Source organism: Oryctolagus cuniculus, chromosome 3 (genome assembly GCF_051225735.1).
Source record: "Oryctolagus cuniculus isolate XC-2025 breed Fujian yellow rabbit chromosome 3, ASM5122573v1, whole genome shotgun sequence".
Taxonomy (NCBI): domain Eukaryota; kingdom Metazoa; phylum Chordata; class Mammalia; order Lagomorpha; family Leporidae; genus Oryctolagus; species Oryctolagus cuniculus.
Genome location: NC_142869.1, coordinates 155,613,760 through 155,640,247, shown reverse-complemented (window position 1 = coordinate 155,640,247; position 26,488 = coordinate 155,613,760). Strand labels below are relative to the sequence as shown.

The 26,488-nt window shown below is 38.3% G+C and overlaps 1 pseudogene; it reads left to right on the top strand.

Annotated features, from left to right (window-relative positions):
- The first annotated feature begins 1,643 nt into the window (after nt 1–1,643).
- LOC100343302 (mitochondrial import inner membrane translocase subunit Tim17-A pseudogene) overlaps nt 1,644–26,488 on the top strand; it is a 32,232-nt pseudogene continuing 7,387 nt past the window's right edge.

Here is a 26,488-nt window from a genome sequence, read left to right as displayed (position 1 = left end):
GGGCAATATTCAGGAAGTAGCACAATGGAGACAGATTTCAAGATTGCCATTGCATCAATCTATTTTTCATTACTAGAGTGATTTACCTGAGTCAGGCTACTATACAAAGAAAATTAGTTTATTTTGTTTTTGTTATTTTTGTTTTATTTAGTTCAGAGTTCTCTGTAAGTTCTAAGTCTAAGACCGGCTGAACTACATTTGTTTGGCCTCTGGTAATGACCTTTTGCTGGCTGTCACAAAGCATGGTAGCACGTGGCAAGACACAGGAAGCACATGTGCTCTGTCAGCATCTTGAGATGCTGCCAATAAGGAATCCATCATTAGATGGGGCACCCACACCTGAACCTCTGGAATTCTGTTCTGAAATAAGTCTCTTCTTTCATTAAAAAACAAAATCGTTAAAAATGTTTCAAATCAATTAGTTAATTTTATTATATCAGAATGACAGAGAGAGAGAGAGAGAGAGAGAGAGAGAGAGGTCTACCATTCATTAGTTTACTCCCCAAATGACCACAGCAGCCAGGCTTGGCCAGACCAAAGCCAGATACCAGAAATTCCACCTGGGTCTCCAACATTGGTGGCAGGAACTGAAATACTTCTGCCACCATCTGCTGATTCCCAAAGCACTTGCTGGAAGCTGTATGGAAAGCGGGAGCAGGACTTGAAACAAGGCAACTGGAGGCCCACCTCAAACCTCATTTTTATTAATGTAACTTGCCTCTGGTATTTTGTTACAGTAATGAAAAAGAAACTAATACAGAAAGTTGGCAATGAGGATGGAATTGTTGTTTATAACTAAACCTAAGAATATGGAGGCAGCTTTGGAATTGGTTATCTAACATAAATTGGAAAATACGGAGGAACACACTAGAAAAATTCTAGGATGCTGTAATTGAGCATTGTGGATAATGCTTGTGAGGTCAGGACAGAGCTGGACTGTCTTGGAGAATGACCAAGTATTGTTACAAGAATGTTGACAAAAAATGTGTTCAGTGATGGTCACATTGACAAGTTCTTAGAAGCAAAAGAATTTTCTGTTGGGAGCTGGAATAAACAGCACTCATTGCAGAGAACTTGATAAAACTTCTTCCATGCTGTAGGACTTTTGAGAGCTGAATGTAAAGTAATAAACTATAATATCTGGAAAGGAAATAAAAACAAAGCTACTCGGTTGCTTTTAACTGCATGGAGCAGGACTTGAAAGCAATGGCATGACCTAAAGGAAAATATATAATTAAAAGGGAAGCAGAGCAGAAATATTTGGAAAACCAGCAGGCTGGCTAGAGGAACAGTGCAAAAACAGCAAGTAATGATGCAACAGAGAAATTACCTGCTAGAAAATTAGTTTGGTATAAGGGAGCCAGTGGCTCTACACCAGGACAATTGGAAAAGGGCCCTGAGGGCTTCAAGGCCTAGGGATCATCCCAGGTAGAACTGTTTCGTGAAATGGGGCAACTGGTTGTTCTGAAGGGGCTTTTTGCTGGAGTCCAGGGCTGCCCTGGGATTCTGGCTTTCCAGAAGTGATCCACAGTCACTGCAACTCATGATTCAGGAAGGCACAGGCACATTGTGAGTTGCAGTGGGCCTTGGTGTCCACATGGTGCTGAGTTTGCATATGTGGAGAATGTGAGTGTTAGAGGATTATGGTAACTTCCTCTGAGCACAGTGGAGATCCCAGAAACATAGAAGGACCCTCAGCAAGAAATGCCTGCCCTGGAAACTTGCAAGCAGCATGCCTGCAAGCCACATGGGCCTTGGAAATCTGCAGATATCCCTGTGTGTCTGAGAACATGTATGTGGGCCAAAAAGTTTTAGGGGGGTGTTCACCCATCATCACCATGTGATCAAGATGCCAGACTTGGGACTTTAAGGTTTATAGTTTGACCTGCAGAGTTTTGGTCATGTTTTGGGTCTATCACTTCTTTCTGCTTGTTTGTCCCTTGCTTTTGGAATGCTGATGTTTTCTTTGTGCCTGCCCCATAGTAGTATATTGGTAGTGCATAACTTGTTTAGATTCTATAGGCTTACACATAAGAGGGTTTTGCTTTGAGTCTAAGATGAGACTTCAGTATTTGGATTTCTGATTTAATGCTGCAATGAATGAACACTTTGGGGCCATTTGCGTGGAATGATTGCATATTTTATGCATGAAGGATATGAGAAATAAGGGCCCAGAGTTAGACTGCTTTGGTTTGAATATGGCTTGTCTCCCAGAACTCATGGAGGAATTTAATTCCTAATATCAGATGTTAATGATATGAGGCAAGCAGGAAATCCTATGATTGTCCTTATAAGCAGAGGAAATGAGGCATGCAGACATGGGCAGACATGTATGCTCCACCTCTTGCCACATGATATTCTGTGCCACCTTGAGACTCTATCAACGAAAAGGAACAGCCAATTAAGAGAAAAATGAAAATAGTTGGCTAAAAATATGGAAAATATATAGTAAAAATGTAGATGTTTGTCTAAAACATAATTAAATTCTTAAGACGAACACTCAAGATGAAGCAGAAATGCTGAAAGAACTCAGGAGATTTTTCTGACTCCAAAATTATGTGTTTCTCTGTGAATGGAACATGAGGGGAGGGCCTAAGAGGCATTTCTGGGCCTTGAGGACTCAATGTGCCAGGTTTCTCCTGCCTTTAGAGAGATGTATTTGTGTTCCTTGTGAACAGAGGGAGAGCTGGGGATTTTTTCTGTTTTGTCTCCATGGAACAAAGTTTTGCTTTCTCCCTTTTCAGAGGGCAGTGGAGGACAGCTCCCTTGTTCTCCTCTATTTAAGCACTGAAAATCCATTTTCTTCTGTTCATTGATAATGCAATAGACTTTATATTTGCTGTTTGACTTGTTTTCCATTGTGTTACTCCAGTGGTAGGAAAGCAGAGATAGAAAAACACACTTTCAGCACCGGTGTTTTAATTGGGTAAGAATCTGTTTCTAATAGAGAGCACCACATGTGTATCTTCAGGGTAAAATTTGAATATTCACAATGCAACAAAGACTTTCATCAACACCTAAAGAAAGGCGATATTGATTAAGTATAGAAGACATGCCTCAGGAATAGGAATGGGCTACCCAGTAAATAATAACTATTCTGATTCCGCTTACAACAGATTCATAATCTGAAGGTCAGTGTTTAGTGAAAATGGAGTCTCCAATCAGATCTGGGGATTTATTCAAAGCTATAGTAATTCAGCATTAGACTAAAAGAAATAATATCATGTAGAACTCTATCTACCTAGTTAATTCAAAAGCAAAGAATGAAAAGTGGAATAGGTTATTGAATATGGAAATAAAAATTAATATAATTTCACATAACTCCTATCAGATCTCAGTTGAATAATTAAGAAAATATAGAAAGAATAAATTTACCTAATTCAATATAGATAGCTATTCCCTAATCTCCTCTTGGAATATCTCTGCCTTAAAAATTGGGAGAATTGGATCCAACTTTCTATATACAAATTATTGATTCAAGGATTAAAACCATATGTCATATCCGGGGATGTAATAAGCAAGAAATTCCCTGAACAGTTGTGTAATGGTGAATCACACAATTTCTATAGGAAAATATTCTACATTGTTTTCTGAACAGGTCATGACATGAGAAGTATAGCATTAATACTAAAGCCACTCTGTTATATCATAAGAACACTTTATGGAAATATTTGATTAATGGATCTAATTAGGAAGCTCATTCTTCATCACTTTCTCACCACTACCATAGCATTTTTCTCCTTTTTCATTGATTGTAAATCCAAGAATGCTAATTATGCTTATTTATCATTCTTCAAGTAATGACTATGATAGTATTTCAAAAAGCATGGAAAATTCAATTAAAAATAAGTTTATTTTGGTGCAAAAATGTTTCAAAATTCATTGGAAGTTTTTCCAAATGTGTATTTGCTAAGAACCTTTTGAGTGATACTCATAGTATTAGGAAAAATACCTCAATAGCTATTAGACAAATTTAGAGTTTTTAAAAATTGTGTACATGGTAGAAACAAAATATTGCTTTCTGAAAATATCAAAACATCTCTCTAGATTTTGAGAAAGTGTGTTGGATTTTACATAAAGAAGTAAGTATTACTATAGGAAGTCAAATTTGGGATGGTTCAGATATTTAGCACAATATGAAACATTGAGGAAAAGATTGAATACTTGATTGTACTTGACTCATCAGAACTAAAGCTGTTGATTTAACAAACAAATAAGAAAATCAGACTTAGGCGGGTGAACTTTAGAGGATAAAGCATCAAGAAGTGGCAGAATGATCCATTCAGCAAAATAATGGAAATAGCATCATCATTTCAAAATATGACCAGTATGAACTAAATAATCACTAGAGCTAAATGTATCAAAATTACATAACTCAACCTATCCAAAACCAGTTTAAATGAGAAATACCTTGACCATTATAGTGTATCCTTCCAGACTTCATATCATACAAACTTAGAAGTACAGTTTCAATGAAGTTCTGGTGTGGTTGTTGTACAGGGTACATTTTTAGGCCCATGGAAATCCAGAAAATACAACTGTTATAAATATTATCTAAATAGGAACAGAGAAATTCATCGTTCCCATATTACTTTTTTTTAGAAAGAGTTCGTTTGTTTGTTTTGCTTTGAGAGGCAGAGTTAAGGATAGGGAGAGTGAAAGAAAGAAAGGTCTTCCATCTGTGGTTCACTCCTCAGATAGCTGCAACAGCTGGAGCTGAGCCCATCTGAAGCTAGGAGCCAGGAGCCAGGAGCCAGGAGCCAGGAGCCAGGAGCCAGGAGCCAGGAGCCAGGAGCATCTTCCAGGTCTCCTACATGGGTGCAAGGGCCCAGGCACTTCGGCATCCTCTGCTGCTTTCCCAGGCACATTAGTAGGGAGCTTGATTGGAAGTAGTGTGACTCAAATGTATGGATGTCAAAATTTTTGTATCAATTTTGCATTATTTGGTGATATTTAATTAATTACAAAAATGTACTATATATTACTAAGAAACAGTGGCTCTCATCAGTAAATGTCAATCAAAATAGCAAAAGACGCAATTGCTTTGAAAGTGTTTATCAGTGAATATTTGAGAAAATTCTTTATTGTACCTGAGTTTGTGCGCTTGTTGCTTTTGTACACATAATAGATATATAGGAATTCATGTTTTTAAATTAATTTAACTCACTTGACTATCAAGAAAGAGAATATACCTAAGCAGCTCATCGCGCCTACTCCTACACACTCCTTATAACAGTATTAACTGCTTTTACTTGTTTTCCAAGTTAGGAAATCATAGAGCATATTTATATATATATGTGCCTGGCTTCTTTCCTTTACCACTCTATGAAGTTCAGTCATAGAAACATATTCAGTCTGCATTGTTCTATTCTCTTCTATAGTATGAAATGTGCCACAATGTACTAATCAGTTCTCCCAGGCACAAAACTTTGTCTTGTCCTCAATTTTCAGCTAGTAAGAATATTGCTGCTATTAGTATCATCCCATTAAATTTGTATATTATGGATATACAGCTAGGAGAAAAAATTGCTGGATTCATAGTATTGACTCAAAAATAATACTGTTAGGGCTGTCTCATTATGGCATAACAAGTTAAAGCCACTGAGTGTGATGCTGACATCCCATATGGGAACTGGTTTATTTCCTGGTTGTTCCAATTACAATCCAGCATACTGATAATGGCCTGGGAAAAGCAGCAGGAGGTAGCCTGAGTATTTGGACCCCTGCCACCAACATGGGACATCCGTATGAAGCTGTTGAATCCTGGCTTTGGCCTGGTGCAGCTCTGGCCATTGTGGTCAACTGAGGAATGAACCATCACGTAGAAGATACCTCTCTCTCTCTCCCCCCCCACCTCCCCCAACATACAATTATTCAGTATAATAGTCATTTAGTTTTCTTTAAATAACCAAGTAGGATATGAGCTAATAGGGAACATCAAAGACCACAGCAGTATGCTGCCTTAGAAACTCTGTCACTGCTCAAGCTATTGTGGTGTCTAGCAATGTAACCACTGTTAGCAAGACGGTCTTCATCTGACCTGAACAGGGGTGGAAGATTCCCTTTGTGGGTGATCCTGTGAGTCTGCCTGCCTAGCCCTAGCCCATGCAGGAGGTTAGCCTGACTCCTGGCAGGCAGCAGGAGCCCAGCCACACTTCCCCCACCCCCACTCCCTGTTGAAGGATCTTGTAATTACCAATCAGGTAAACAGCTCTCAGGTGTGGTCCAGGCCCATTGGACCACCTGGAAAGCTACCATAGCCTATGTGACTTTCGAGCTGATTGGAGAAGCACAGTGGTGCCTATATCAGGTTTATTCTATGGAATTAGTCTTGCTCTAAATTAGCTATACTCCCTTATGTCTGCCCTTTAAAAACTTATGCTTGATCGTTAATAAATGGACATGTTCACCGAAACTTGTCTCCGGTGCTTCTTGTTGAAGAATGCCGTCACCCCACCATCCTGGCAGTGGGCGCCTTGCAGGGCAAGTCGGCATCTCATGATCTGCTGCCCCTTTCTAAATCAAACTGCATCCAATGGTCCTCACAAAGGAAACAAATTCTGCACAAATGATGATCAGCAACCATGTGCGTGCTTAGGCCCTATTGGCAAAATTTTCAGCAGCCTGGAGTCTAAGCGTAGACTTTCCTGATGTTTCGTGCTATTCTGAGCTTTCTTTCAAAATGAAGCATCTTGTTTACATTTAAGGTATAAACTTTTTAAAAATATTTTTTAATCTGTGTCTAAAAAACGTGTTCAAAAGTTAGCTTTGCATAAAATATTTATAACATTTGTTAAAAACAACATGTTTGCCAGGTCCAGTGTTGTGGTATAATGGGTAAAGCTGCCACCTGGGATGCTGGCATCCCATACAAGTCTGGGTTCAAGTCCCAGCCTTGGAAAGCAGCAGAAGATGGCCCAAGGCCTTGGGCCCCTGCCACCCAAGTGGGAGACCCTGGAAAAAGCTCCTGGCTGCTGGCTTCAGACAAGCCCACCTCTGGCCATTTTGGCCATGCCATTTGGGGAGTAAACAAGTAGACAGAGGATCTCTCTCTCTCTCTCTCTCTCTCTCTCTGTGTGTGTGTGTGTGTGTGTGTATTTGTGTGCATATGTGTATATCCTTATCCTTCTATAACTCTGACTTTGAAGTAAATAAATAAATCTCTTTTTTTTTAAAAAAAAGATGCCACTTTGGACAACCACATCCCATGTTAGAATTCATGGGTTAAAGTCTGGGTTCTTCTTTGGATTCCAGCTTCCTAATAATGCAGACTTGGGACTAAGCAGATGATGGCTCAAGAGCTAATCCCAGTCACCCACAGGAGAGAAATGAATTGATTGTGTTCTCCTGACATCAGACTGGCCCAGCCATGGCTGTTGCCAGCATTTGGGGAATTAACCATTGGATAAAATATCTATGTGTGTGTGTGTGTCTACACACTTGGCCTTTCAGATGAATGGAAAGAAATAATAATAATTTAAAATTAAAGTGGGAGGGGCTGGCACTGTGGCATAGTAGGCTAAACCTCTGCCTGTGGCGCTAGCATCCCACATGGGTGCTGGTACATGTTCCTGCTGCTCCACTTCTGATCCAGCTCCCAATTATGTCCTGGGAAAGCAATGGAATATGGCCCAAGCACTTGGGCCTCTGCACCCATGAGGGAGACCCGAAACAAGCTCCTGGGTCCTGGCTTCAGATCAGCTTAGTCCGGTCTTCTGTTATTCCACATGCCTAATATATACTTCCAAGTATGGCTCACCTACTGTTTTGAGAATCCTTAAAGAAGAAAACGGTCAAGCTTTGTACCAGATTAATATCATATGCTACCTCTGTTTTCATAGCCAGACCCAGAAGGCCTAAACAGCTTGCCTATTTGATTGGGCAGAGTTGTCTTTGGCCAGCTTCACAGCATTCCTGGAGGCCAAGTTCTCTGTTGCCTTGGCACTATCTCCTAACACTGCTCATTTTTTCATCTTCACCTGGTGGCAAGGGATAGGTTCTGGCTTAATCTCAATCACAGATCCTGCGCCAGCATCAGATCTGATACACTGGATCCATAGAAGTTGCAGTTTCCTTAGACGTTACATGACACAGCTGGATTATACTAGTCAGAAATGCAGAAGGAATAATATTTTCTAGGGTAGACCTGATCCTAAGGATAAAGGAAAGTGCTGCCCTAAAAACTATTTACCACTTTGAGGGAACACTAGTGAAAAATAGTTCAGACACCCTCAACAAAGGCATCCTATTTGAGCAACCAGGGGAAATCTGTGGCAAACTAGGCAATGTGCCCTCCTAAATTTGTTTCCCCTCCAGCTTTTCTTATTTCCTTAGCTTTTTTACTTAAACCCAAGATTCCCCTGAATTGATATTTCATGCATGCTACAATTAGAATTTCATTTGGCTCTAAACTCAAGAAGAAGTTCAGACCCCAAGTCACTGGTTGACAGGACTACATTGGAAAGTAAAGTCAAATATGGCGTTTAGGAGGTGGGCCCAGTGGGATATCCTTAGTCATTAGTTTGTGCTTTTGAAAGGTAGTTCCCCCAAGACAGTTGGTTGTATGAGCCTGAATCAGGCTCCAGTGATTTCTGGGCTCCCTTACTTGCCAGGTGTTCCTCCACATACTCTGTCAATGCATCCACCAGCTCCTCACACAGACAAACCATGCAGGCCCACCTACACATTCTTGGACTGCACACATCCAAAACTGGGACTGGCACTCTGGCCAGCAGGTTAAGCTGCTGCCTGCAGCATCGGCATCCTATATGGGCACTGATGTGAGTCCTGGCAGCTCCATTTCTGGCCCAGTTCCCTGTTAACACACCTAGGAAAGCAGTGGAGAGCAGCCCAAGTACTTGTGTCCCTCTACCCATGTGGGAGATCTGGAAAAGTCTCCTGGCTCTTGGTTTTGTCCTGGCCCAGCCCCAAGCATTGCAGCCATTTGGGGGAAAGAACCAGCCGATGGAAGAACTCTCTCTTACTCTCTTTCCTTCTTTCTATCTCTGCCTTTAACATAAATAACATAAATCTTAAAACAAACAAACAAATAAAACCCTCCAGAACTGTGAGCCCAAATGAAGCTCTCTCTTTTGTAAGTGCCTTGTCTTGGTATTTTTTAATGGCAAAAAGATGGCTAATATAAGGCATTGATGTTAATGCTGCAGTTTGAATATGGTTTGTTTCCTGAGGGTTACTGGGCTGGAAGCTTGCTCTTGGGTGGTAGAAATTTGAGAGGTGGGGCTTAGGTGGAGTTACTGAGCCATGGTGCTACACCCCCCCTGAATAAGTTAATGCTGGTCCCACAGTGGGTTGGGTCTCCAATGAGCTTGCCAGAGTGGGCTGTTATAAGCAAGCCCTCCCTATGTGTTTGTTCTCTTAGTTACATGGCTGGATCAGATCTCTTTCCAGGAAGCTGTGACAGCCAAGAGGCTCCCTACAAGGGTCACAGTGTTTAGATCCTCCTGTCACAAGATTCATGAGCCCAGTGAACCTATTTAAAGTACCAAGTCTCCTGTATTTTTTATAGCAATGCAAAAATGGGCTAATGCAAATATGCTTATGTAAGATTTGGCCTTAGGCTCTATTCCTTCCTATATCAAAGAGAGGCAAAAAAAATAATCTGCTAGTTTATTGAAAAGTACAGGAGAAAGAATCTCTTAGTTAGTTGAAACAGAAAAATAAAACAATAAGACACCTAAGTGTATCTTCTGACAAAGGCAAAGTATCACAAACTGAGCCAACATTCCTGATGCAAACAATTGAAAATCTGGAAATAAATACAAGAAGGAAAAGTTTCTAGATGTTAGCCATCAAGCAATGCAGGATAATGATTCCTGAAGGGGGACAACAGATGAGGATGTGCATGGCCACCGTGGAAGAGAGCGTCCAGACTCCAATCTGGGAAGAAAGTGCAGAGTGAAGTTGCCTCACTCCTTTATAAAATACAATCTGCCAAAATTGGTGTAAGAAGAAACAAAATCAGAATGGCCAGATTAAAGTATTTGAGTCTACCATCAAACACTTCCCACATGTCTATGATTTCACTGATAATTTATTTAAGACAAAGTAAGACATAACATCATATGTGTTTGGAATGTAAAAGAGAGGGTGGCATCATTAAACTCATTTTGAGGACATAATAGATCTAGTACCAATTCACAAAAATATTACAAATGAAGAAAATTATCAACTAATATATTTCACAAATATACATAGAATAATTGTTTGAAAATATTTTAAAATTTAACTTTATAGTATGTATACAATAACAGTAATGTATGACACAGATTTCTTCCAAGAAAATAATAATGGTTTTAAATTCAAAATAAACTCATCAAATTACCATATTAAAAGAATAAAGGCTAACCCATGTTATTATTTAATAATTTGATAAAATTCAATATCAGTTTATGTCAAAAATTCCAAAAAATAAGTATATCAGAATATATGCTCAAATTGATAAGGGCACACATAAAAAATCATACAAATAACTTGGAACTTAATGGTAAAACAGTATTTCTTTTTCTGCAAGATCAAGAACAGAAGAAAGATGTGGGGAGCAACTCGGACTACACTGTTACTGGAATTAAGACTTACCCTATGCATCTGCTCTCCCACAATATGGCGCTGAGAAGGGAGTAACAACTTCTACGCAGCTGCCTCTCGCCAACTTGAGTGATGACCTGCAGGAGCTGATCCTGCTCCTGATTGGAGGAAAGCAGCGTGCTCGGCGTGTGGGTAGCAGAGTTGGGATTGGTGGAAGAGGACTATAAAGGAGGAGAGAGACAACATGCACCAGGAACATCTATCTGAAGGAACACCTGAGGAACATCTGAGCAGCCCCTGAGAGAGCCGGCCGGCAGTGTGCCGCTCCCCCGCGGAAGTGGGGAAAGTGGTAGGGGGAACCGCCCTTTCACGGAGGTGGAAGGGACGGTAGCCAACCCGGGAAGAACCAGCAGCAAACCCGGGGAGGGCTGAGCAGACAAAAGAACAGCGCAGGGTCCTGTGTCATTCCTCCGCGAAGAGGGGGAGCGACAGAAAGATATCTGTTTTTTGTACTTTCATTCAGCATGTTACCTGAAGTACTAGTTTTCACAGCAAGGCCACAGAAAACAACTGGAAAAAATAAATGTTTTGCAGATGACATAATTGCTTTCATACAAAGTCATTAAGGACCTGAAGAACTACTATTAATGAGTAATAAGTAAGTGTAGCAAAATTGTAAAATCAGATTATTTTATTATAGCAGTATGAAACAATTTGAAAATGAAAAGCTATTACTCACAAGTGCTCCAGGAAACAAAACTGTTATGGAATAAACTGAAGAACTACTATGCTGAATTATACAAAGCAAGCCTGGGGAAATTAAGATTTATTAAGAAACTTTCCACACTTTCAGACTGGAAGATTCAATATTTTTAAGGTGCAGCTTTTGAGGCCAGCATTGCAGAGTAGTGGGTAAGGCCGCAGCCCGTGATGCCAAATTCCCATATAGGCACTAATTCATGTCCCAGCTGCTCTAATTCCTATCCAGCTCCCTGTTAATGGGCTGGGAAATGGGCCCCTGCCATCCACGTGGGAGACACAGATGAAGCTCCCTGCTACTCGTTTCAATCTGTTCTAGCACTGGCTGTTGCAGCCTTCTGGGGAGTGAACCAGTGAATGGAATATTTTTCTCTCTCTACCTCCCCACCCCCAACTCTGACTTTCAAGTAAATAAATAAATCTGAGGCATTACAAGATAAGGCTTATTTTAAGATAAAGTGTAGGCAGCAAAAGTAGTACTAGACAAATGGGATTATATCAAACTAAGAAGCTTCCACAATAAATGAAGCAATCAACAAAGACAACCATTAGAATGAGAGAAAATATTTGCAATCCACATATCTGATAAAGAATTGACATCCGGAATGAATAGAAACTCACAAAATGCAACAACAAAAAACCCACATAATTTAGTAAGAATTGGAATTATTTTGTTCTCAAAAGAACAAATACAGCTGGCCAACACGTTCGTATACATGCACACCAAAAGTGCTCGCTATCACTAACACTAGCAAATCAAAACGTCACTCAAGTTATTATGGCTATTATCAAAAAGACAAAAAGTTTCAAATGCTGGCCAGGATGTGGAGAAAGGGGAACTCTCTCACAATGTTGGTGGGAAGTAAATAGGTATACTATGGAAAACAGCATGGAGATTCCTTTTTTTTTTTTTTTTAAACTTTTATTTAATGCATATAAATTTCCAAAGTACGACTTATGGATTACAATGGCTTTCCCCCCGTACCGTCCCTCCCACCCACAACCCTCCCCTTTCCCACTCCCTCTCCCTTTCCATTCACATCAAGATTCATTTTCGATTATCTTAATATACAGAAGATCAGCTTAGTATACATTAAGTATGGATTTCAACAGTTTGCTCCCACACAGAAACATAAAGTGAAAAATAATAGATGATTTTTTAAAATGATGATGAAATTAGAGCAGACCTATTGTCATGTTTAATCCCAGTGAGAGTCAAGTTGGGAATTGATAATTTCTTTTTCTTTTTTTTTTTTTTTTACAGAGGATCAGTTTAGTATGCATTAAGTAAGGATTTCAACAGTTTGCACCCCCATAGAAACACAAAGTGAAATATATTGTTTGAGTACTCGTTATAGCATTAAATCTCAATGTACAGCACATTAAGGATAGAGATCCTACATGAGGAGTAAGTGCACAGTGACTCCTGTTGTTGACTTTACCAATTGACACTCCTGTCTGTGGCATCAGTAATCTCCCTATGCTCCAGTCATGAGTTTCCAAGGCTATGGAAGCCCTCTGAGTTCTCTGATTCTTATCTTGTTTAGACAAGCTCATAGTCAAAGTGGAGGTTCTCTCCTCCCTTCAGAGAAAGGTACCTCCTTCTTTGATGGCCTGTTCTTTCCACTGGGATCTCACTCGCAGAGATCTTTTGCCAGAGTGTCTTGGCTTTCCATGCCTGAAATACTCTCATGAGCTTTTCAGCCAGCTCCGAATGCCTTTAGGGCTGATTCTGAGGCCAGAATGCTATTTAGGACATCTGCCATTCTATGAGTCTGCTGAGATTCTCACTTCCCATGTTGGATCACTCTCCCCTTTATTTACTCCATCAGTTAGCGTTAGCAGGTACTAGACTTGTCTATGTGCTCCCTTTGACTCCCAGTCCCTTCACCATGACCAACTGTGAACTGAAACTGATCACCTGGAACAGTGAGATGGCATTGGTACATGCCACCTCGATGGGATTGAATTGGAATCCCCTGGTATGCTTCCAACTCCACCACTTGGGGCAAGTCAGCCTGAGCATGTCCCAAATTATACATCTCTTCCCTCTCCCATTCCCACCACCATGTTCAACAGGGATCACATTTCAGTTAATTTTCAACACTTAAGAATAACTGTGCATCAATTACAGATCTAAACCAGTCATATTAAGTAGAACAGATAAAAAAAACTACTAAGAGGGATAATGTATTTAGTTGTTCATTAACAGTCAGGGCTATGCTGATCAAGCCACCATTTCCCATAGTGTCCACCTCACTCCAACAGGTTTCCCTCTTGGTGTTCAGTCAGTCGTCACCGATCAGGGAGAACATATGGTATTTGTCCCTTTGGGACTGGCTTATTTCACTCAGCATGATGTGTTCCAGATTCCTCCATTTTGTTGCAAATGACTGGATTTCGTTGTTTCTTACTGCGGTATAGTATTCTAAAGAGTACATATCCCATAATTTCTTTATCCAGTCTATCGTTGATGGGCATTTAGGTTGGTTCCAGGGCTTAGCTATTGTGAATTGAGCTGCAATAAACATTAGGGTGCAGACCTCTTTTTTGTTTGCCAATTTAAATTCCTTTGGGTAAATTCCAAGGAGTGGGATGGCTGGGTCGAACGGTAGGGTTATCTTCAGGTTTCTGAGGAATCTCCAGACTGACTTCCATAGTGGCTTGACCAGTTTGCATTCCCACCAACAGTGGGTTAGTGTCCCTTTTTCCCCACATCCTCGCCAGCATCTGTTGTTGGTAGATTTCTGCATGTGAGCCATTCTAACCGGGGTGAGGTGAAACCTCATTGTGGTTTTGATTTGCATTTCCCTGATTGCCAATGACCTTGAACATTTTTTCATGTGCCTGTTGGCCATTTGGATTTCCTCTTTTGAAAAATGTCTATTGAGGTCCTTGGCCCATCTCTTAAGTGGGTTGTTGGTTTTGTTTGTGTGGAGTTTCTTGATCTCTTTGTAGATTCTGGTTATTAACCCTTTGTCTGTTGCATAGTTTGCAAATATTTTTTCCCATTCTGTCGGTTGTCTTTTCACTCTCCTCACTGTTTCTTTTGCAGTACAGAAACTTCTCAATTTGATGCAATCCCAATAGTTGATTTTGGCTTTGACTGCCTGTGCCTCCCGGGTCTTTTCCAGAAATTCTTTGCCTGTGCCAATATCTTGAAGGGTTTCTCCAATGTTCTCTAGTAACTTGATGGTGTCAGGTCGTAGATTTAGGTCTTTAATCCATGTGGAGTGGATTTTTGTGTAAGGCGTAAGGTAGGGGTCTTGCTTCATGATTCTGCACGTGGAAATCCAATTTTCCCAGCACCATTTATTGAATAGACTGTCCTTGCTCCAGGAATTAGTTTTAGATCCGTGATCAAATATAAGTTGGCTGTAGATGTTTGGGTTGATTTCTGGTGTTTCAATTCTGTTCCATTGGTCTATCCATCTGTTTCTGTACCAGTACCATGCTGTTTTGATAACAACTGCCCTGTAGTATGTCCTGAAATCTGGTATTGTGATGCCTCCGGCTTTGTTTTTGTTGTACAAGATTGCTTTAGCTATTCGAGGTCTCTTGTGCCTCCATATAAATTTCAGCACCATTTTTTCCAGATCTGAGAAGAAGGTCTTCGGTATCTTGATTGGTATTGCATTGAATCTGTAAATTGCTTTTGGGAGAATGGACATTTTGATGATATTGATTCTTCCAATCCATGAGCATGGAAGATTTTTCCATTTCTTGGTATCCTCTTCTATTTCTTTCTTTAAGGTTTTGTAATTTTCATCGTAGAGATCTTTAACGTCTTTGGTTAAGTTTATTCCAAGGTATTTGATTGTTTTTGTAGCTATTGTGAATGGGATTGATCTTAGAAGTTCTTCCTCAGCCATGGCATTGTCTGTGTATACAAAGGCTGTTGATTTTTGTGCATTGATTTTATACCCTGCTACTTTGCCAAACTCTTCTATGAGTTCCAATAGTCTCTTAGTAGAGTTCTTTGGGTCCTCTAAATAAAGAATCATGTCATCTGCAAAGAGGGATAGTTTGAGCTCTTCCTTCCCAATTTGTATCCCTTTAATTTCTTTTTCTTGCCTAATAGCTCTGGCTAGAACCTCCAGAACTATATTGAATAGCAGTGGTGAGAGTGGGCATCCCTGTCTGGTTCCAGATCTCAGTGGAAATGCTTCCAACTTTTCCCCATTCAATAGGATGTTGGCCGTGGGTTTTTCATAGATTGCTTTGATTGTATTGAGGAATGTTCCTTCCAAACCCAGTTTGCTTAGAGTTTTCATCATGAACGGGTGTTGTATTTTATCAAATGCTTTCTCGGCATCTATTGAGATAATCATATGGTTTTTCTTCTGCAGTCTATTAATGTGGTGTATCACATTGATTGTCTTGCGCACATTAAACCATCCCTGCATACCAGGGATGAATCCCACTTGGTCTGGGTGGATGATCTTTCTGATGTGTTGTTGCATTCTATTGGCGAGAATTTTATTGAGGATTTTTGCATCTATGTTCATCAGGGATATTGGTCTGTAATTCTCTTTCAGTGCTGCATCTTTTTCCGGCTTAGGAATTAAGGTGATGCTGGCTTCATAGAAAGAATTTGGGAGGACTCCCTCTTCTTCGATTGTTCTGAATAGTTTGAGAAGAATTGGAGTTAGTTCTTCTTTAAACGTCTGGTAGAATTCAGCAGTGAATCCATCTGGTCCTGGGCTTTTCTTTGTTGGGAGGGCCTTTATTACTGTTTCAATTTCTGTCTCAGTTATGGGTCTGTTTAGGTTTTCGATGTCTTCCTGGTTCAATTTAGGCAGGTTGCATGTGTCCAGGAATCTATCCATTTCTGATAGGTTTCCCTGTTTGCTGGCATACAAGTCCTTGTAGTAATTTCTGATGATTCTTTTTATTTCTGTGGTGTCTGTTGTTACATTTCCTTTTTCATCTCTGATTTTATTGATTTGGGTCTTTTCTCTTCTTTTTTTAGTTAGTTGGGCCAATGGGGTGTCAATTTTGTTTATTTTTTCAAAAAACCAGCTCTTCGTTTGGCTGATTTTTTGTAATGTTTTTCTTGATTCAATCCTGTTGATTTCTTCTCTGATTTTAATTATTTCTCTTCTCCTACTAGATTTGGGTCTGATTTGCTGTAGGTTTTCTAGATCCTTGAGGTGAATTGAAAGCTCATCTATTTGGTGTCTTTCCAATTTCTTGATGTAGGCACCTATTGATATAAACTTTCCTCTTAACACTGCTTTTGCTGTGTCCCATAAGTTTTGGTATGTTGTGCTGTTATCCTCATTTACTTCCAGAAAGTTTTTGATTTCTCTTTTGATTTCTTCTATGACCCATTGTTCATTCAGGAGCATGTTGTTCAATCTCCATGTGTTTGCGTATGCTCTAGGGATTCCTGAGTTGCTAATTTCCAACTTCATTCCTTTATGGTCTGAGAAGCTGCATGGTATGATTCTAATTCTTTTGAATTTGCTGAGGCTCGCTTTATGGCCTAGTATGTGGTCAATCCTAGAGAAGCTTCCATGTACTGCTGAGAAGAATGTAAAATCTTTAGCTGTAGGATTGAAAGTTCTGTATATATCTGTTAGATCCATTTGGGCTATAGTGTCGTTTAAATCTACTGTATCCTTGTTGATCTTCTGACCGGATGATCTGTCTATTTCTGAGAGTGGAGTATTGAAGTCCCCCAGTACTACTGTATTGGGGTCTAAGTCTCCCTTTAAGTCCGTTAATAAATCTTTTAGATAAACTGGTGCCCTGTAGTTAGGTGCATATACATTGATAATTGTTATATCTTCCTGTTGAATTGATCCCTTAATCATGATATAGTGTCCCTCTTTGTCTCTCTTAACAGTTTTTGTGGTAAAGTTTATGTTGTCCGATATTAAGATGGCTACGCCCGCTCTTTTTTCATTTCTGTTGGCATGGTATATCTTTTTCCAGCCTTTCACTTTCAGTCTGTATGGATCTTTGTTGGAAAGATGTGTTTCTTGTAAGCAGCAAATAGATGGGTTTTGTTCCTTAACCCAATCAGCCAATCGGTGTCTTTTAACTGGACAGTTCAGGCCATTCACGTTCAAAGTGACTAATGATAAGTGGTAACTTTGCCCTGCCATTTGCCAAAGACAAGTTCTAATATATGCTTTGAATTCCCTGTGATCTTTTGCTGTGAGGTTTCCTTCCTTGGTTTCCTTCCTTTACCTTCTTTCATATTGATGACCGTGTTTCTGTGTTTCTGTGTGTAACACATCTTTAAGCATCTTTTGCAGGGCTGGACGAGTGGCAACAAATTCTTTCAATTTCTGTTTGCAATGGAAAGTCTTTATTTCACCTTCATTCACAAATGATAGCTTTGCAGGATATAATATTCTGGGCTGGCAGTTGTTCTCTCTTAGTACCTGGGCTATATCTCGCCATTCCCTCCTAGCTTTTAGAGTTTCTGATGAGAAGTCAGCTGTGAGTCTGATTGGAGATCCTCTGAGAGTAATCTGACATTTCTCTCTTGCACATTTTAGGATCTTTTCTTTATGTTTCACTGTGGAGAGTTTAATTACAACGTGTCGTGGTGAGGATCTCTTTTGGTCGTGTTTATTAGGGGTTCTGTGGGCTTCCTGTACTAGGATTTCTCTGTCCTTCTCCAAACCTGGTAAATTTTCTGCTAATATCTCACTAAAAAGGCCTTCTAATCCTTTCTCCCTCTCCATGCCTTCAGGAACTCCTAGAACCCGAATGTTGGGTTTTTTAATAGTATCCTGAAGATTCCCGACAATATGTTTCAGATTTCTAATTTCCTCTTCTTTTCTTTGGTCTGACTGTATCCTTTCCTGTTCTCTGTCTTCTAAGTCCGATATTCTCTCTTCTGCTTCACCCATTCTGTTTGTAAGGCTCTCTATTGTGTTTTTCATTTGATCTATTGAATTCTTCACTTCAGTCACTATCCCAGTTTCCTGTTGTACTAGTTGTTTCATTTCATTTTGATTCCTCCTTAATATTTCATTTTCACGAGAGAGATTTTCTATCTTGTCCATTAAGGATTTGTGTAGTTCCAGAATTTGTTTTTGAGAACTTCTTAATGTTCTTATCAATTTTTTGAGATCTGCTTCTTGCATTTTTTCTATGTCATCATCTTCATAATCTTGAATTGGGGTGTCTTTTTCATTTGAGGGCGTCATGGTGACTTCCTTGTTTTTATTACCTCGGTTTTTTCGTTTGTTATTTGGCATATTGGAGATATTTGGTTTCTTCACTGTGGTGCTTTTTCTTGTTATACTATGACTCTAGATTAAGTGGACTATCTGTTTTTGATGGAGCCTTAGGGCTTGAGATGGGTGTGGCCTGAGAGCTCTGTTTGGTGTGCCAAAGGTGACACTCCCAGGTTAGGCGTGGTAAATCTCTCTCTCTCTTTTTTTTTTTTTTTTTGATTCAAAAGGGAAGTAATTCCGCACAGCTGAACGAAGTTGGAGGTAGTTAGCAGGCAAATGATATACCCACAGGAGCCAGAGATCGGAAGCTCTTTCCCAAGATCCCCACAGGGAATCTGTTCGGCCCTCAGAGTGGGCTCAAATTCTCCTTCAGCCTCCCACTGGGTTGCCAAAGTTACGGAATTGTAGCGTCTCTGGAGAGTGCTCACGTGAATTCCGTGAGTTCTCTCCCCCACCGTCTCTTTTTTCACAGTCTCAGTTCAGTAGCACCACAAATTTACTAGCTCCTAATCTCCTGTTAATTCGCCCCGCCCAGAGTCGGGTTTTTCTGCTAGGCTCAGGGCCGGTGCAGACCTGAGGTCGCTCTGCTTATGACGTATGTCCAAGATGGCGCCTGCTCTTTGTCTTGCTCGCCCTTGAGAGATGAGCGGAGAGAGAGAAACCCGTGTCCGTACTAGTCACCCTTTTTTCTCTCTCTCTCTCTCTTCCAGTTAGCCTTGTGAACTTCCCCCCCCGGGGGTCGTTCCCTCTAGTCTCCTGTCTCCGCTTGCCTGCCGGTGTCTCGGGCTATTGAGGTTCGGCTCACCTCGCGTTCCAGCGCTGGTGTGTTGAGTCTGCCGCTGATGTCCCGAACTGTGGGCTCCCACGCTCTCCACGCAGGTCCGCTGTGAGTCACGCGTTCCGGAAGAGTTTCTTCTGCTGTTTCCTCCCCTACTCTTCCTTGAACCTGCAGTATCTCCACTTTTATTAAACTATCTCTCCCCAGACTATCAGTGTGCTCCCTTCCTATTCCGCCATCTTGCCGGAAATCAGCATGGAGATTCCTTTAAAAAATCAGAAATATAACTGCCAAATGACCCAGTAACCTCATTACTGGGTATGTATTCAAAAGACATGAAATGGTTATATCAAAGAGATACATGCTCCACCATGTTTATTGTAGCATTATTCACAGAAGCTAAGATATGGAATCAACCAAACTCTCTACCATCTATTGAATGGCTACATAAACTATTATATCTAATTTCTATCTATATCTATGTCTATATTTAATTATATCTCTATAAATCTCTATATATAAATGCATTTTATGTATACAGTGGATAGAATATTATTCATCAATATAAAATAATGAAATCCTATCATTTGCTGCAAAATGGATGAAACTGGAAGGCATTATGTCAGGAAAAAATAAGCCAGACAAGGAAGAAATACTACATGTTGTTTTTCAAATGTGGAAACTAAAACACTTGATCTGAATATAGAATAGTAATTATCAAAGACTGGGAAGTTTGGGGGGATAAAGAGAGGTTGGATAGGAGGTATCAAATCAGAATTAGATAAAAGGAATAAATTCCAAATCTTACACAGCTTACTAGTGTGACCTTGGTTCTCAATAACATCTGTATATTCTCTGAAAGAATAGGAGAGAGGAGCCCTAAGGCTCCAAACATAAAATATTGTCCAAAGGGAGACAATGTTGATGGCCCTTACTTGTCAATATACACTTTATATATGTATTGAAGTGTCACAATGGACCCTTTAATCTGTACAATTATTGTTTATATAAATTTTAAATATATTATTCTGACTATAAACATGAAAATACAGAAATACAATAGAATTAGAAAGCTCAAACAAATCCTAATGGAGAAAAAATTTAATGGACTTCTACTATTAGACACTACAAATTATGATAAAGTTAGCATAATGTGGATGTTACTTGTTTGAGATCACCAAAGATGAATGGAAGAGAATGGTCAGTCCAGAAGCAGTTCCACTTACATAATTAGTTTTAGAATCAGTTTTTCAATATCTATAAAACAGGTTGCTAGAATTTTGAATGGGATTGCAATGCATCAATAGACAGTGTCTGAAAGAAGTGTTATCTTAACAATATTCAGTCTTCCAATTTCTTGGTCCAAAATGTTTCTTATTGTTTTGGTGTGGTCTCTCTTTATAGTTCTCTTGATTGCAGCTTCCTGAATCTTTGCATCTTAATGAAACTTTACCCAAATGAAATACATTAACTCTAAGTATTAATACTGTAAATCCAATTTTAGCATAAGAGGTGGTTGTCAGAAGAAATTATGGATAATAGAAAGTCTACTACATCATATTATATAATAAAATATCAGCATGTGTGCTAACTCTCTACTTGGGCAGACAGAGGGCTGATTGGGCAGTTGTTCTCAAGACTGAAACCTTATACATGTGTTTATATTGATAATTACAACTAATCAAAACAGAGAGCTAATGTAATTTCAATTTTTAGACTATTAGAATACTCCTGGCAAGACATCAAAAAATCAACTCCAGTTTATTCAACAGATTTTTCAAATTTTATAGCTCAGTGACAACATTATCTTAGAAAGCACATGGATATCTTGTTTTCTTTGGTAAAAAAATAGCTTTTAATGGCAAATAAGAATTTTGTATATATTTTTTTCACATGCCAAATTGCATTCTGAAATATTCTGCTAACACAAAATAGGTATTAAGAAACAGGAACTATTTACAATATTTAAAATATTGGATTACATTGCAATGAATTTAAGTAGCTTCTTAACAAATATTGTTCTTGATAGTAGGAAAATAATTAATATCAACAACATATAGTTCTATCAACTATACTACTATTCTGTAACATTCTTTCCTCTAAAAGTTTTGAGCAGACAAGTGGAAAATGAAATTAGGCATTAATGGAATAACATGTTCAATTTCATAGCTATTTTCTACCCTTCTGCTTTTGAAATGTGCTCTGCAATTTACACAGACCCACATACAGGAAATTAAAACATTTTCTTTTGGTTAAAACTATATTCTCCTCTACAGGCATTGGTTTTGCATTTTATTACAGTTGTAAAAATCAAGAACCTTGCTGATAACCAAATCTGAGCTGTTTTGAAAGTATGAATGATGTATTTAATGTGTATAGTTTTAATTTCTGTTTCTAGTTCTAAAACTGGCTATTAAACAATCATGTAGAAATAAAATACAATTGATGTCTTTTGGAATGCATTTCTTTTCCTAAGATTTGAAAAACATATTTATAGTTAGAAAGCACCATGTAAGCAATTATGAGATTTATGAATCTACTGATAATCTCTTGCCATCAACTCATTTATATGTTGAAGAAGCTTAGTAATGTTTTGGAACAGTGAAACTGATAGTTATATTACTTAAAGGAAATGAAGTTGATTATTACTAATCAGACATTCTAGTACCATTAGTTTTTAATCACTTGTAATAACAACTAAATCTATTTATTCACTAAAATATAGAGAATGTATTGCTTTATTTTAGTCAGTACATAGACATGATTATCCCCTGGGTTAATTTCTGAAATACTGCCATCTTGTGGTGTTCTTCACAGACCTTCCCAGTTATTTATGAAGGGGACTTTTAGTGGCAAAAAAATAATAATAAAAAAAAAGGTAAATAAATAGACCAGAGGGAATATCATTGATATCTGGAGAGGGAAAATGACCTTGTGTTAACAATTATGAAACATTCTCTTATTACACACCTAGAGGGGTCATTCTAATGTAATATCTAGGAAGCAGAAGAGATAATTTGTCTTAGATGCCTATACATTTCTTAATAGGAAATGATTCAAAGAGAAATCCAATCTGTACTAACTAATAATCTTCCTGGAGAGAAAATCATCTGCTTGGTCTCAATTTATTTCGGTACAACAACTATGTACTGAATATTTTTAATATAAGATTTAAATGTTACCTGGCAAAAAAACACATGGCAGCAACTTTTTTTTGATTTCTTTTAAGCTGTTGATGGAGCAAGGTCTCAACTGTGTTATGATTTGGGCTCTCAGTTTCCAGGGATGAGCTTTTCTTATGTAATAGTGGTGGTATTTTTTTTGATATTCCGGCACCATCTGAGTTACCTTAGTTTTTCTAGCCAAAAAATAGAGGCAAATATCTGTCACAGAGAATATTTTGTCTTCAAATATGCAATTAATTATCTTAATTTGTTTATTTATCCATTAATTTGGCTCCAGATTAAGCTCAACATTTTTGTAAAAAGAGCAAAGTTAAATATTGTCCAGTGTTGAAGATTGATAAAGAATTTTTGACAAGACCACTTCAAAGATCTTTCAGTAATTAACAAAATCACAATCAACATTTAGATCTATAAACTCTGACATATGAATTCAGATGAGAAATTATGTTGCTTTACCTAAACAGAGTTCATTCATTACACAAGACAGTACGAAACTTTGGCTTAGTTAGGTAGTCTATTTTTTTTTATTAACAGGTTGCTTAGATCTGCAATAATACACCAAAAGCATTTGCTAGATTGTGAACATAAAAACAATGTAAACACTTCTAAGATCAGTTTAGGCTTCCTCTGGTAACTGAAGCAGCAGACATTTTTGAAGTGAGCCTGAGTAAAATGCCCTTAAGCCTTGTGGGTTGAGGTAGTTTTCACATAATAAAAGGAAAACTCCTTATGAGGCAACTTTGCCCTCACTCTCAAAAAATCTTTTATTTTCTGCAGTGGAAATTAATGTGAGTACTATCAATGAACTCAACCTTGTAATAAGCCCTGCTTATGTCTTTGCCAAATGTTTTGTGCATCCTGGTCCAAAAAGGCAAGTGCTTTTACTTTCACTATGAAGCATTAACTACAGAGAAACTGCAGTATTTTCCTTCAGGTTTGAACATCTGACCTCGTGAAATAATCAAGAATATTATTGCCCTTCCTCTTCATGCCTACAATACTCAATTTCAAAGCAATCAATTTTAATAGGAAGAAAAAGCATAATGATTTTAATAAGGACTATTGCTGATGTGATCAGACAAAATTAATCTATTTTCATATGAGTGATACATTCTACATTAATGTCCATTATTATTAATAATTTAGCTGAAAATAACATCTGGCTGCAATCCATACTGTGCAAGAAAAGCTATTATAGAAGCAAGTATTATTAAAAATAACAAAATGAATGTTGACAAATGCAGTATCTGAAATAACAATTATTTTTAAAATAGAAAATTGATATACACGAGATGTTTAAAAACCTCACTAATGGCATTACGTCGCATTCGGGAAGACACTTTTTAATATTATGGAGTTATATAATACCAAGGCACACTATACCTGAAAGCTGTATTAATTAACATAAAAATATCAGGGCAGGAGTTGAGACACAGAAGGTTAAGCTGCCTCTTGTATCTCCTATCAGAGTGCTGGTTTGAGTCTCAGGTGCTCTGCTTCCAACCCAGCTTCTTGCCAATGCACCTAAGAATGCAGCAAATGATGGTTTAAGTCTTTGGACCCCTGCTATCTGGGTGGAAGATCCAGATAGAGTTTCTGGTTCATGTCTTTGGCCAAGCCTACCCTGATTATATTGGCATTTGGGGAGTGAACCAGCGGATGTGTAATCTCCTCTTCTCTCTCTCTCTTCCCTGCCCACCTCTCTCTGTCACTCTGTCTTTCAAATGTCTTAAGAATTGACAAGGTCACTTATTTTAAAAAATGAAATTATCACAGATTGACTTAAATGTACATTATTTCTGAGAAGTGTGGCAACTTAAAGTATTTAAATATTGTCAATGTTATTCTTTTGGAAACACATATGAATTTATATTATGGAGAGATTCAATACATAAATGTTGCCATAAATTCTTTAAATGTATGCATGTATTTATATATACATAATATTTTTGAATACATACATATGTATTTTTAATACACACGATATAGTCATAAACCAAGAAGATACTTAAACAACATATGTATTCGACCAAGCCTAAGGAAATAGTCAAGTATAGTATTCAATTAATAGATTGGATTTATTACTCTTTCAGACAGGATGGAGAGATTTCCTTAATTCTATCTTCATGAGTTGCAACTAGATTTTATTCATTTTTGTCAACCCAATAATAAATAAAAAGAGGGAAACTTCTAATTGCTCTCTTTTGTAATAAATATATGATCTGAAATTGTCTCATCTTAAACGTTTATATATACATGAAATGATTATTTGTAAACAAATAACCATTGAATAATATGGTTCATTAACCTAATAATCATAACAAATCATGGTCATATAATTATAAGGAAAATATCCATAATATAAATATGGATTTGTGCACTCATGGAACATGAGGAGAACATTAATTGCTGAAGGAATTAAAATTTTAGACTAGAAATATATCACTTGAATAAATACTCCAGATATGGAAAGATTTATTGAAATAATTTTTTAAAACGTATTTATTGGTGCTGGCATCGTGCCGGAGCTCATAAAGCCCCGCCTCTGATGCTGGCATCCAGTGAGGGAGCTGGTTTATTTCGTAGCTGCTCCACTTCCAATCCAGCTCCCTGCTCATGACCTGGGAAAAGCAGTGGAACATGGCCCAAGTGCTCCCAGGTTGGAGACCCAGACGAAGCTCCTGGCTTCTGGTTTTGGCCCAGTCCTACCCATTGCAGCCACTTGGGGATTGAAACAGTAGAAGGAAAACCTCTATCTCTCCCTCTTTCTCTATGATTCTGACCTTAAAATAAACAAATAATTCTTTTAAAACATTGTTTGTTTAATGCTTTTGAAAGGCATAGAGATAGAGAGAGACAAAGAGAACGGTATTTCCCAATGGTTCTCTCCCCAAATATCTACAATAACCAGAGCTGGGCCAAATTGAATCCAGGACCAGGAACTCAATCTGGGTAGCTCCTGAGGGTAGCAGCAATGCAAGCACTTGAGTTATCACCTACTACCACCTAGGGAGTGGGTTACCAGGAAGCTGGAATGGAGAACAGAGGCAGGACTTGCATTGAGGCCCCAGCTATGGGATGTGGGTATGCCAATAGGCAGCTCAGCCACTGTGGAAACACCTGCCCTTGAAATAACATCTAATGAAATGTGATTTTCAAAAGCACACAAGCTCTTTAAATGTGTTAGAATACATAAAAATTGATGCAACCAGTGAACTACTTTAACATCCTCGAGTGTTTTAGACCAGCACAAAGTTTTCTTGTCCCATGTGTATCTCCTCTGTGGGTAGAAATGTGGGGATGTGCACTACAGCAGCCTTAAGCTATCATACGGAACATGTTCAAAAAAGGAAAACAAGTGGTCACAGTGAGTGAATGGACTCAACTTGTTTTGCACATAGGAAGAAGAAAGAGAAGATATAGTGACATAGGCCTTTGCTTTCCATACGTGTATGTTTCCTGCTATCATTGTATTTTCCTAATTATTATTGTTAAGGTTGTTTATAAAGATATCATCATGCTTTGTAAAATTCAGTCTTTTAGATGGCATCTTATTTTACTTATACTCAGATTTACCTAATAACAAGGAGAAAGAGAAGTGGAATAGTCACTATTAATTTTAAAAATTGGACTCTACATGTTTATAGACCTTTTGAATATTAGTATTTACTTCCAACATCATACATACATCATATTTAATCAGTTGTTTTGTGAATAAATTTTTATTTTCTAATGTTCATTCCAGTTTGTTTAACTCTTTTCTTTCATTTAGCTCAGTAAGTGTATTTTATAGAAAAACTTATTTTCATATTATCATTTTTCCATTTTAAGATGTTTATGATTCTTAGTCCTTTCTTATCCACAACAATATCTGGAATATGACAGAGACAAAAGGATTAAGAGAACTCTCTGAAAACCCAGGAGAGTCTTTTTAGGAAGAAGTAACTTTTGATCAATATGTTGTGCTAGTTCCTGGCTTTGTTTGAAGAATGAATCTGTTTTTCTCAATCCAGAGATAT